At 47.7% G+C, this 13904-nt stretch overlaps 1 long non-coding RNA gene across 1 annotated transcript in view; it reads right to left on the bottom strand.

Annotated features, from left to right (window-relative positions):
* Positions 1-13904, bottom strand: part of LOC141128991 (uncharacterized) — a 58400-nt gene that overhangs the window by 43381 nt on the left and 1115 nt on the right. The window lies entirely within an intron of this gene.

Below are 13904 nucleotides of genomic sequence, written 5' to 3'. Positions count from 1 at the left end.
ACTTATAAAAGATGGCACTGGCTTCATAAATAGAGCTTGGTGTGGCACAATTATAGGTAACATTTACTAATGTAACAAAGTCCCAGGCCTTCTTTATCCCTTACCATTTCACACAGGGGGAGGGCCAGGATCTGGGGGTCCCCTTGTTAAAGGGGGCTTCCAGATTCCGATAAGCCCCCCGCCCTCAGACCCCCACAACCACCGGGCAAGGGTTGTGGGGATTAGGCCCTTGTCCCCATCAACATGGGGACAAGGTGTTTCTGAGGGCTACACCAAAGCACCCTCCCAATGTTAAGGGCATGTGGCCTGGTATGGTTCAGGAGGGGTGGGGGCGCTCTCTCGTCCCCCCCTCTTTTCCTGCGGCCTGCCAGGTTGCGTGCTCGGATAAGGGTCTGGTATGGATTTTTGGGGGGGACCCCACGCCGTTTTTTTTATTTTGGAGCGGGGTTCCCCTTAAAATCCATACCAGACCTGAAGGGTCTGGTATAGATTTTGAGGGGGACCCCATGCCATTTAAAAAAAATTTTTTAGCCGGGGTTCCCCTTAATATCCATACCAGACCTGAAGGGCCTGATATGGAATTTAGGGGGACCCCCCCCACGTAATTTTTTTTTAAAATTTTGGTTTGGGGTTCCCGTGTGGGGAATTCCCATGCCGTTTTTATCAATGAACTTTTATGTGACTTTAAATGACTTTTTTTCCTTTGAAATGTTATTTTGCTGTCAGACTGTTCTAAACACGGGAAACATGCGCCCCTTTACAGGCATACTATAGACAACCCCCAGGTACGAAATTTAAAGGGATATTACACTTTTATTGTTTCACTTTAAGCATTATTAAAATCACTGCTCCCGAAAAAACGGACGTTTTTAAAACTTTTTTTGCATTGATCCATGTCCCCTGGGGCAGGACCCAAATCCCCAAACACTTTTTAAGACAATAACTTGCATATAAGCCTTTAAAATTAGCACTTTTGATTATTCATGTTCATGTCCCATAGACTTTAACAGTGTTCGCGTGTTCGAACAAATTTTTTGCCTGTTTTCAAGTTCTGGTAGGGTGGGGTGTTCGGCTCATCCCTAATCCTATCCTATAATAACATGGTGCAGTATATACAAACGTGATTAAGTGGTTTTTAGTTGCCCTCGGCCGAGAGCAGCATAGCAGTGTAAATACACCCTATAATATATCTACATTATACACATCATGAAAGCAGGACCCATTCTCAGCCGGGAATGCCACCCCCTTTTTCTTATCAAAAACAAACTTCCCTAATGTTCATCAAGCAACAGTCCTGATGCATGGATTAGTCCCTTATTCGCAGAGAAGGTAAGAATTTGCCTCTTTGCCACAGCTCATTCTACCTAACTAACTACACACCCAGTGCCCATGACGTGTCACAGTCCATCAAATTTCACTGGGGGTGGACAACACTTCCGAGCAGTTCTCCTTCTTCCTTAGGCCCCTTTCACACTGGGGCGGTTTGCAGGCGGTATTGCGCTAAAAATAACGCCTGGAAACCGCCCCTAAACAGCCTCCGCTGTTTGTTCAGTGTGAAAGCCCGAGGGCTTTCACACTGAAGCGGTGCGCTGGCAGGACGGTGAAAAAAGTCCTGCAAACCGCTTCTTTGGAGAGATGAAGGAGCGGTGTATTCACCGCTCCTAAACCGCTCCTGCCCATTGAAATCAATGGGACAGCGCGGCTATACCGCGGCAATACCGCGGCTATAGCCGCGCTGTATGAGTAATTTTAACCCTTTTTCGGCCGCCAGCGGGGGTTAAAACCGCACCGCTAGCGGCCGAATACAGCTGCAAGAACGACGGTACAGCAGCGCTAAAAATAGCGCTGTTGTACCGCCGACGCCCCCACCACCCCAGTGTGAAAGGGGCCTTAGGGGTAACTCCGGGGACAAAGAGGCACAGCTGCATTCAGATATCAAGCAGCCAGGCCATGATGCAAGGGATCGCACTTAAAGGCCTGAACTTTGTTATAGATTTAAACTGCTTCCTCACCAACTTCTAATTTTATCTCCTTTTGTCAAAGTTTTTACTATAAAGGGTTCCCCCATCAACTATGGTCTTCATCATATGTTTTTAAAGCATTTCTATATGCATGTGATACATCTGACATACATTTCTCAGCAATTTTAGCTATTTGCGGCTTTATGCGATTTATGGCGTTTTTTGCAATTATTGGCTTTTTTGCACTTTTGCCGCAATTACACCCCCTTCTTTTTTCCTATTTCTCATGACCTATTGATGTTACTACACTATACATCACTTCCACCTTTAATCTAAGATGCCACTAGTATAACACCATTGCACTATTTTTGAATGATGAGGGCATTTTTGTATGTATAAATGCACTTTACACACTTTTTTAGCAACTTTATGCGACTTGCTGCGATTTTCCACTTTTTTTTGCATTTTTGAATGATGAAGGCATGTATAAATGCACTTTACATACTTTTTAGCAATTTTTAGCAATTTTCCAGCATTTTTTTGCAACTTGCGACTTTATGCGACTTGTTGCGATTTGTTGCAATTTTTTGCATTTTTTTATCGCAATAATACCCTCTTTTCTCTTACGTCCACTTTCAGATGTCACTATACATCCTCTAACATCATTTTTTTACCTCTAGTCCAGCACAATATCATAATGCAATTATATTTCTTATCCATTTTTAACTTAATTTTAACTTGTAATATTGTGTATTATGATATGTATTTTGGTATTATGTGGTGTGTCCGTTACAACTTGGAGTTAAGCAGTCCTTTTAAAATTATCCTTCGTCATGTTGCTGAGTAGTGTTGTCTATTGGCACTACTAGCAATAGCATCCGCCATGCTAAAGCCTGGACTAACCAAAAATGGCTGCGGTCACATGGCCATCAATTTAGGACACACCTCATACCATATAAAAACTGGATGGTGTAGCAGGATGGCACCGCTCCAGATGACGTCCCATTGATGAAACGCATAGGGCGGGACTATACAGCGTAATTGCATCACTTCCAGTTGTGAGCCGTGGAGCGCAGAACGCTCCAGTTTCCTGTTTTTAAATACTGTTTTCGCTTTTAATGATTTTTAATAAATGTGAGTACCCATCAGTATTATTAATAAATGTTTGGATATTTGTACGGTATCACACTATGGAGTCTCTTTCCTCTCTACATGTGGGCAATATCTAAGAGGTTAACAGTGAGGAGACCACTTACATCGCAGATAAGGAGGCACTTGGAGAACACAGGACAGGAAGTTTCCTCCCACTCCACAGGCTGCACAGTGGCTCATACTGTGAAGGTGAAATACCTCCTTGTGGGGTGAATAATAGCGGTGAGTGCTTTGGGGCACTGTTTTCCAAGAAGCACAGAACAATTTGAAGGAGCACATTGTCACTTTATTGGACTTTTTTTTATACCCCAGGGTTTAAGGACGGTATATGCATATTTCTGAACCCAGTTTCACAGCAACAATATACACCAGTCATATATGTTGGATTGTTTTGCACAGAAATGTCACTTTGAATTGCAGGTTTTGCACAGGATTGTGTTTTCGTTTGAACATAACAACATGCATTATATATAAGCGGTTAGGAAGTTTACACAGTAGGATTTTTTTGTGGATTTTTGTGAATATACAAATATTTATTTTCTGCACTTTTATTGTCACTTTTTGCACTAAATGCACCAGTGACACACACCCCTCAAGTATTTAGAGGTTGTAGGTCACCTCTTAATAAGAGCAGCGCTATACCTATCCCCTCTTTTTCACACCCCTTGCAAGGATGTCCGCAATCTGTCCATATGACAGCTGGGGACTGAGAAGAATTTCTTCATCAATTGGAGAAACAACAACCTGCGGAAGATCACAGGTCACTTTTCAGAGTGAAGCAACAATTTCAATCACTAGCCAACGTGGCTCAGATGGGCACTCCCTGTATCTGCCGGCAGCATTTAGTCCAGCACAATCTCAGCAGTACAGTCCTAGAATGTTCTTTCTCTAGCAACAACTTTTCTGCAAAGGTGAATTGGCTTACAGCATAGCGTCCTTAACTTCATACAGCACACATTTGTAATCCACAGAGGGTAAATCATAGGGGCACTTTCATGGAATTTACCAGTATTACCCAGGATCGGGCAAAATTAAAGTGGTGTTCCAGCCGCGATTTTTTTTTTTTAAAGTCAGAAGCTACAAACACTGTAGTTGCTGACTTTTAATAAGGACACTTACCTGTCCAGGGAGCCCACGATGTCGCCCCTCTGAGGGCGATCCGTCCATCGGATCGGGTGCCGGCGCCGCCATCCTAACGAAGGGAAACAGGCAGTGGAGCTTTGCGGCTTCACTGCCTGTTTCCTACTGCGCATGCGTGAGTCACGCTGCGCTTTGTGAATGGGCGGCTGTCTGCTGGGACACTCACAGATCCCAGAAGACAGCGTGCCCCATTTCCCAGGAGGCAACGCAAGGGATGAAGAGAAGGAACAGCTCCGTGGAGAAGGAAGTGGCAGATTAGGACGACTGCCTAGCAACAGCCATTTCTGGTAAGTAAAGCATTTTTTTTTCAAATGTTTTTTAATATATTTTAAATAGACTGTTAATGTAAATTTTTTTTTTAGGGTGGACCTCCGCTTTATGGACTCTCCTTTAGCATTCACCATGGTGACAAAGCGTCTAATGTCCTTCTTGTTAAGTTAACATTATTTGCGTTAATCCAGCGGCATTTGTAGGCAACAGTGGGGCCCTCAAACCCTGGCTACTATGCCATATTCAACGGTAACAACTTCTTCATGAGGCAGTTAAAGCGGGGTTCCACCCAAATTTTGAACATTATCTCTATGCATTCTCTTCCTTGCCTAGATGCTGACATGCTGTGTAAAAAAATTTAAATCGCCGTAATTACCTTTTTTTTTCTAATCTTCTTAGCACTTCCTGGTTTTCCTCCCATGGGAGTAGGTGTGTTTCTAGCCTCTCCCAGACCTCCCACAGTCCCCTGGGAGCTAGTCTCAGGCTTCCCAGCATGCATTGTGCAACAGCGTCATCACAACATCTCAGTGAATGCTGGGAGCACAGCATTCACCGCATCCAGGAAATACATGCTTGTGGGCTTCAAATGCCCACAATGCAGATGGAAACCGCCTTCAGTGAATTTTTTTTAAGTTATTCTTTACAACGAAATCGGACACAGGCGGACTTATTACACAGAACATGTGAGTAGATAATCATGAGAAGAAAAGTTTGTGAATGAACTCCAAAAAAAAAAAAACGATAGATAGGTGGACCCCCGCTTTAAAGTGGCACTATCTTAGTGCCTTCGCCAACGGCAAGAATACTTCTTTCCTTAACCACTTGCCGACCGCCTCACGCATATATACGTGAGCAGAGCGGCACGGGCAGGCAAAATCACGTACCTGGTACGTGATTGCCTTCCCGCGGGCGGGGGGTCCGATCGGACCCCCCCCCGGTGCCATCGGCGGTCGGCGTTTGGCTGGGAGAGTTGAGAGACGAGGGGGAGACCATCCGATCGTGGCCCCCCCCTCGCGATCGCTCCCAGCCAATGAGAAACATCCCCTGCCTCTGTATAGTACACAGAGGCAGAGGATGTGATGTCATCTCTCCTCGGCTGGCCAGTTTCCGTTCCAGCACCGAGGAGAGAAGACATGTAAGTGCACCAACACACACACAACACAGTAGAACATGCCAGGCACACTAAACACCCCCGATCCCCCCCCAATCACCCCCCCCCCTGTCACAAACTGACAGCAAGCAGGTTTTTTTGTTTTGTTTTGTTTTTTTCCTGATTACTGCATGGTGTCAGTTTGTGACAGTTAGCAGTGGTAGGACAGTTAGTATTAGCCCCCTGTAGGTCTAGGGTACCCCCCTAACCCCCCCTAATAAAGTTTTAACCCCTTGATCACCCCCTGTCACCAGTGTCGCTAAGCGATCATTTTTCTGATCGCTGTATTAGTGTCGCTGGTGACGCTAGTTAGGAACGTAAATATTTAGGTTCGCTGTCAGCGTTTTATAGCGACAGGGACCCCCATATACTACCTAATAAATGTTTTAACCCCTTGATTGCCCCCTAGTTAACCCTTTCACCACTGATCACCGTATAACTGTTACGGGTGACGCTGGTTAGTTTGTTTATTTTTTTTAGTGTCAGGGCACCCGCCGTTTATTACTGAATAAAGGTTTAGCCCCCTGATCGCCCGGCGGTGATATGCGTCGCCCCAGGCAGCGTCAGATTAGCGCCAGTACCGCGAACACCTACGCACGCAAAAAAATAATAAAGAAAAAAAAAAAAAAAAAAAAAGCACCCCTGTCCCCCCTGCTCTCGCGCTAAGGCGAACGCAAGCGTCGGTCTGGCGTCAAATGTAAACAGCAATTGCACCATGCATGTGAGGTATCACCGCGAAGGTCAGATCGAGGGCAGTAATTTTAGCAGTAGACCTCCTCTGTAAATCTAAAGTGGTAACCTGTAAAGGCTTTTAAAGGCTTTTAAAAATGTATTAATTTTGTTGCCACTGCACGTTTGTGCGCAATTGTAAAGCATGTCATGTTTGGTATCCATGTACTCGGCCTAAGATCATCTTTTTTATTTCATCAAACATTTGGGCAATATAGTGTGTTTTAGTGCATTAAAATTTAAAAAAGTGTGTTTTTTCCACAAAAAATGCGTTTGAAAAATCGCTGCGCAATTACTGTGTGAAAAAAAAAAATGAAACACCCACCATTTTAATCTGTAGGGCATTTGCTTTAAAATAATATATAATGTTTGGGGGTTCAAAGTAATTTTCTTGCAAAAAAAAATAATTTTTTCATGTAATCAAAAAGTGTCAGAAAGGGCTTTGTCTTCAAGTGGTTAGAAGAGTGGATAATGTGGGCCATAAGCTTCTAAATGTTGTGCATAAAATGCCAGGACAGTTCAAACCCCCCCAAATGACCCCATTTTGGAAAGTAGACACCCCAAGCTATTTGCTGAGAGGCATGTCGAGTCCATGGAATATTTTATATTGTGACACAAGTTGCGGGAAAGAGACAAATTTTTTTTTTTTTTTTTGCACAAAGTTGTCACTAAATGTTATATTGCTCAAACACGCCATGGGGATTTGTGAAATTACACCCCAAAATAAATTCTGTTGCTTCTCCTGAGTACGGGGATACCACATGTGTGGGACTTTTTGGGAGCCTAGCCGCGTACGGGACCCCGAAAACCAAGCACCGCCTTCAGGCTTTCTAAGGCCGTAAATTTTTGATTTCACTCTTCACTGCCTATCACAGTTTCGGAGGCCATGGAAAGCCCAGGTGGCACAAAACCCCCCCAAATGACCCCATTTTGGAAAGTAGACACCCCAAGCTATTTGCTGAGAGGTATAGTGAGTATTTTGCAGACCTCCCTTTTTGTCACAAGGTTTTGAAAATTGAAAAAAGAAAAAAAAAAAAATTTTTTTCTGGTCTTTCTTCATTTTCAAAAACAAATGAGAGCTGCAAAATACTCACCATGCCTCTCAGCAAATAGCTTGGGGTGTCTACTTTCCAAAATGGGGTCATTTGGGGGGGGGGTTGTGCCATCTTGGCATTTTATGGCCTTCAAAACTGTGATAGGTAGTGAGGAGTGAAATCAAAAATGTATGCCCTTAGAAATCCTGAAGGTGGTGCTGGGTTTTCGGGGCCCCGTACGCGGCTAGGCTCCCAAAAAGTGCCACACATGTGGTATCTCCGTACTCAGGAGAAGCAGCTGAATGTATTTTGGGGTGCAATTCCACATATGCCCATGGCCTATGTGAGCAATATATCATTTAGTGACAACTTTTTGTAAATTTTTTTTTTTTTTTTTGTCATTATTCAATCACTTGGGACAAAAAAAATAAATATTCAATGGGTTCAACATGCCTCTCAGCAATTTCCTTGGGGTGTCTACTTTCCAAAATGGGGTCATTTGGGGGGGGTTTGTACTGCCCTGCCATTTTAGCACCTCAAGAAATGACATAGGCAGTCATAAACTAAAAGCTGTGTAAATTCCAGAAAATGTACCCTAGTTTGTAGACGCTATAACTTTTGCGCAAACCAATAAATATACGCTTATTGACATTTTTTTTACCAAAGACATGTGGCCGAATACATTTTGGCCTAAATGTATGACTAAAATTTAGTTTATTGGATTTTTTTTATAACAAAAAGTAGAAAATATCATTTTTTTTCAAAATTTTCAGTCTTTTTCCGTTTTTTTTTTTAAAATAAAAACGGCAGAGGTGATCAAATACCATCAAAAGAAAGCTCTATTTGTGGGAAGAAAAGGACGCAAATTTCGTTTGGGTAGAGCATTGCATGACCGCGCAATTAGCAGTTAAAGCGACGCAGTGCCGAATTGTAAAAAGTGCTCTGGTCAGGAAGGGGGTAAATCCTTCCGGGGCTGAAGTGGTTAAGGTTGAGATAGAACTTTCTTTCGGTGGTAATTAATTACCACTGGGTTTTTTATTGTTTGCTAATCAAATGAAAATTTTGAAAAAAAAATTATTCTTGTTAGAAACTGCACTGATGGGTACTGATGAGACGGCTCTGATGGGCACTGATAAGGCGGCATCAGATGGGCACTGATGAGGCTGCACTGATGGGCACTGATATGCAGCACAGATGGGCACTAATAGGCAGCACTGATGAGAAGCACTGATAGGAGGCAATGATGGGCACTGATAGGCAGCACTGATGGGCACTCATGCGGCTGCACTGATAATCAGTGCCCTGCTATTAGTGTAAATGTCCCTTCAGAATTGCTGTGACAGCGTGTGAGGAAAGTAATAGTCAAAAACCGACAAGTTTGTTTAAGAGTCTAGCACCCTCTAGTGTGCTAGAAGGATAGTGCATGTTTTGTGAGAGTAGGTACATTTCCAGGCTTGGCGGTATGTTTTGATCTGGGTTGGAAGTGACTCTGAGTAGAGCTGGGTGACTCACAAACAGGATCACCAAAACCTCCCACTTCTTTCCAGAATGTTATGGTGTTTTCTGGAAAGGGAGGTAGAGTGGGGCGATGGAGCTGTTGGGGTGTTCTGAGGAGCCCATACCCAGAGTCAGCCCAGCTGGGAAGGCGTTGTTCGGGAGGAAGCTGGAGATGGAGTGCTAGGCTGTCGTGGCCTTTGAGGGAGCTCCCCAGTCTGGGTGGTGACCTTGGGCCATGGGTTCGGGTGTGGACAGGACCCTTCTCAAGACACAAGGAGTTGTACTGGACAGGTGGCACGAGAGCAGGAGAGGACAGCAGGAGAGCACTGCCAGGCAAAGTCTCCAGGAGAGGAACAAACAGTCACAGCCAAGAGAGCACACAGTCAGGAGAGGACTGGAGAGGCACGCCTGAGAGAACCAGGAGATTGCAGTCTGAGATGGGTGCAGAGCCAGTGGAGTGGACTGTGGTGGCACGGGCAGTGGAGAGAGGCAGCTGCAGCCGGGAGGACTGGCAGGGCCTGAAGATGTGGTACTGGCAGCAGTTGCCACGTGGACAGCTAGTACTGGGTCTTTCTACATTTTTTTGCTACACCAAAAGGGCCCGCGGTCCCTCCCTGCAAAGGGCATCTGATTTAGGCCTAAGTGAGCCAGTGTCAGGCCTACAAATCAGTGCTAGCTAGTCCGGGAAGTGCAAGCAAGTGATGTGCTGGAGGTGTTGAGGAGAGATAGTCTGCAAGCAAGTGAAGTGCTGGAGTGATGTGCTGGAGCTGTATATACCCGAGGTGTATATAGTTGTTCCATGTATTTTTCTTCAATCAGTTGGGCATCTCATGAATATCCCATCCCTATCCAAGTTTATTCCCCTCAATTAAAAATACAAAACAAAGTTCAAGGACTGGTTTTCTGCCTGAGGGTGAATAAGAACTATGTGCCTGGCTGGGCAGGGTGACAGACGGACCACAACACTTAGCAGCCCTTACGGGGGGTACCGCTACACAAGTGATCAGCTTGATCACAGAGCTCGCTGGATGCGTGCCCCAGGGGGCGCGTGGAGGGCGTGGTATTTGAAAAAAAAATATGTGGGACGCTTTTTTGGCTGTAGGCGGAGCCGTACAATAATTAGGGGGCGGGGCATTCGTTTGTAGGCGTGTCTCAGCAAAAAATTCATAAGTGCGGCGCGCAAAACGCGTCGCGGCGAAAATGGTCGTGGCTTACGTGAAAAGTGGGCGTGGCTTACGTGAAAAGTGTGTGTGGCTTACGTGAAAGTGGACGTGGCTTAAATGGGCGTGGCTCAAGAGGGTGTGGTTAGAGTCTGAGATGAATGAGGGATGGAGAGGGAGAGGGGGAGAAGGAAAGGGGGAGAGGGGAATGACGGGACAGCAGCCCCAGATCCTACACAATAGAAATATGTGTATTCTAGAAAGTTTAACAATCAGCAGATAAAGATACTCCAAACACCTGGTGTTAACGCTTCAATCATCCCGACACCATGGTTGTTATGGTGTCAGGATGATTGAAGCGCATTATTTCTATTATTACCTTGTAATATAAAATTAAATCATTCAACTCACCATAATGCCGAATCAGTGGGATCCCTGAGCGTGTCACTAGCCACGTCGCCTGCCACCAGCAGAGTCTGTCCTTGCATCAGGTGCCCCCGGCAGAGTCTGTCCTTGCATCAGGTGCCACCGGCAGAGTCTGTCCTTGCATCAGGTGCTCCCAGCAGAGTCTGTCCTTGCATCAGGTGCCCCCGGCAGAGTCTGTCCTTGCATCAGGTGCCCCCGGCAGAGTCTGTCCTTGCATCAGGTGCCCCCGCCAGAGTCTGTCCTTGCATCAGGTGCCCCCGGCAGAGTCTGTCCTTGCATCAGGTGCCCCCGCCAGAGTCTGTCCTTGCATCAGGTGCCCCCGCCAGAGTCTGTCCTTGCATCAGGTGCCCCCGCCAGAGTCTGTCCTTGCATCAGGTGCCCCCGCCAGAGTCTGTCCTTGAATCAGGTGCCCCCGCCAGAGTCTGTATAGACCCCCTCAGTGCAGATCCCCTCCATCAGTGCAGACCCCCCCTCTATTGGTGCAGACCCCCCCTCTATTATTGCAGCCCCCCCTCTATTAGTGCAGACCCCCCCTCAGTGCAGCCCCCCCTCTATTAGTGCAGCCCCCCCTCAGTGCAGCCCCCCTCTATTAGTGCAGCCCCCCCTCAGTGCAGCCCCCCTCTATTAGTGCAGACCCCCCCTCAATTAGTGCAGACCCCCTTTATTAGTGCAGCTCCCCCCCTCAGTGCAGCCCCCCTCTATTAGTGCAGACCCCCCCTCAGTGCAGCCCCCCTCTATTAGTGCAGACCCCCCTATTAGTGCAGCCCCCCTCAGTGCAGCCCCCCCTCAGTGCAGCCCCCCCTCAGTTAGTGCAGCCCCCCTCAGTTAGTGCAGCCCCCCTCAGTTAGTGCAGCCCCCCCCTCAATGCAGCCCAGCCCCCGCTCAGTGCAGGAGCGGCTGGTGTTCTGCCGAGAAAGTTCCCCTCGGCAATGGAGGACCCCCTGTACTGCGCAGGCGCAGCGCTTGTGCAGTACGGGGCTGGGGAACTTTCAGCAAGACACGGCGACGGCGCTGTGTCTTCTGCTTGCTTAAGTGGAGAGGGGAGGGGCCGTGCAGCTAAAGAAGCCGCTTCATTGGCTGCACGGATCGAGCCACCTTCCCCTCTCCACTCAACACTAGAGGTAGATAGAGCGGCGGAGCTCTATTTTGCTGGAGCCCGCTGCTCCAAAAAAACAAAAAAAACAACATTCCCGATTTTCCTTATGGAAAATCCCGATTCGGGACAGCCTCCAATCGGGACGAGGGTCCCAAAATCAGGATTGTCCCGGGAAAATCGGGACTGTTGGCAACTATGGAGTTGCTCTCACTACCCCCACGATTGAGCACTTGAGGAACTGATGTGATAGTAACTAATGTTATGAAGGATTGTAGTATCTTTGAACTTAAAGCTGAACTCCAGGTACAGTAGAAATCTTTCCTGGGCATGCATTGCTGGGTATGCATTGCAAGTGTGTTTTACTTTCCTGATCCTCCACTACTCCACTGCTTCTCTACGCTTCTAGACTAGTAGCTGTGGCCTCTTCTCCCTTGCGCTCTGGAGGTGTAATGCCTTCTGACATCATCAAGTACAATGCAGAGCCTATAGCCCTGAATTGGACCTGAGGACGCTAGGAGACAGTCCAATGTGGAGCATATGGGAAGAGCAGCCTGCTGGGAGAGTGGAGAATCAGGTAAGTAAAAGAGCTTTTCTCATCCTTTAGACCTAATGAAATGCAGGCTTTATTGAAGATGATAAGAATAGCACAGTATTTGAGTATACCCTAACTGCCTCCCAGCCGTTGTATAGACAAATGACGACAGGATGCTCTCTTGTTCTGGGACGACATCATATGGGGTCACCCAGTCTCATCACGATCAGGCGCCCGATGACGCAGCTCTTTACCCATGTGATCAGCTGTGTCCAATCACAGCTGATCACATGTAAACAAGGAAGTGCCATTTATCAGCTCTCCTCATCTCACACTGACAGAGTGTGAGGAGAGGAGAGCCGATCAGTGGCATCTCCTCACAGGGGAGACCTGTAGAGATCAGTGCCCTGATTATCAGTGCAGTCCCAACAGTGCCCATCAGTTATGCCTATCTTTGCCTATCAGTGATGCAAGTCAGTGCTGCCTTTCAGTGCCTATCTGTGCCACCTATCAGTGCCCATCAGTACCATAGTTGCCAACAGTCCTGATTTTCCCGGGACAATCCCGATTTTGGGACCCTCGTCCCGATTGGAGAGTGTCCCGAATCGGGATTTTCCATAAGGAAAATCGGGAATGTTGGTTTTTTTTTTTTTTTTTTTGGAGCAGCGGGCTCCAGCAAAATGGCGGCCGGCGCTGCCGCTCTAGCTGCCTCTAGTGGAGAGGGGAAGGGGGCTCGATCCGTGCAGCCAATGAAGCGGCTTCTTTGGCTGCACAGCCCCTCCCCTCTCCACTGAAGCGAGCAGAAGACACGGCGCCGGCGCCGTGTCTTCCTGAAAGTTCCCCAGCCCCGTACTGCGCAAGCGCTGCGCCTGCGCAGTACAGGGGGTCCGCCATTGCCGAGGGGAACTTTCTCGGCAGAACACCGGCCGCTCCTCCACTGAGCGGGGGCCGGGCTGCATTGAGGGGGGGAGGCTGCACTAACTGAGGGGGGGCTGCAATAACTGAGGGGGGGCTGCACTAACTGAGGGGGGGGCTGCAGTGAGGGGGGCTGCACTAACTGAGGGAGGGCTGCAGTGAGTGGGGCTGCACTAACTGAGGGGGGGCTGCAATAACTGAGGGGGGGCTGCACTAACTGAGGGGGGGGCTGCACTGAGGGGAGGCTGCACTGAGGGGGGCTGCACTAACTGAGGGGGGGGGGCTGCACTGAGGGGGGAGGCTGTACTAACTGGGGGGGGCTGCACTGAGGGGAGGCTGCACTAACTGGGGGGGCTGCACTAAGGGGGGGAGGCTGCACTAACTGAGTGGGGCTGCACTGAGGGTGGGCTGCACTAACTGAAGGGGGGCTGCACTGAGGGGGGGCTGCATTAACTGAGGGGGGGGCTGCATTAACTGAGGGGGGGCTTCACTGAGGGGGGGCTGCACTGAGGGGGGGCTGCACTAACTGAGGGGGGGCTGCACTGGCGGGGGCACCTGATGCAAGGACAGACTCTGGCGGGGGCACCTGATGCAAGGACAGACTCTGCTGGTGGCAGGCGACGTGGCTAGTGACACGCTCAGGGATCCCACTGATTCTGCATTATGGTGAGTTGAATGATTTAATTTTATATTACAATGTAATAATAGAAATAATGCGCTTCAATCATCCTGACACCATAACAACCATGGTGCCGGGATGATTGAAGCGTTAACACCAGGTGTTTGGAGTATCTTTATCTGCTGATTGTTAAACTTTCTAGAATACACATATTTCTATTGTG

The sequence above is a fragment of the Aquarana catesbeiana genome, linkage group LG02, assembly GCF_042186555.1.
Source record: "Aquarana catesbeiana isolate 2022-GZ linkage group LG02, ASM4218655v1, whole genome shotgun sequence".
In the NCBI taxonomy this organism is placed as follows: domain Eukaryota; kingdom Metazoa; phylum Chordata; class Amphibia; order Anura; family Ranidae; genus Aquarana; species Aquarana catesbeiana.
The sequence above is the reverse complement of the archived record's forward strand: the minus strand, read 5'-3'. Positions and strand labels throughout refer to the sequence as shown.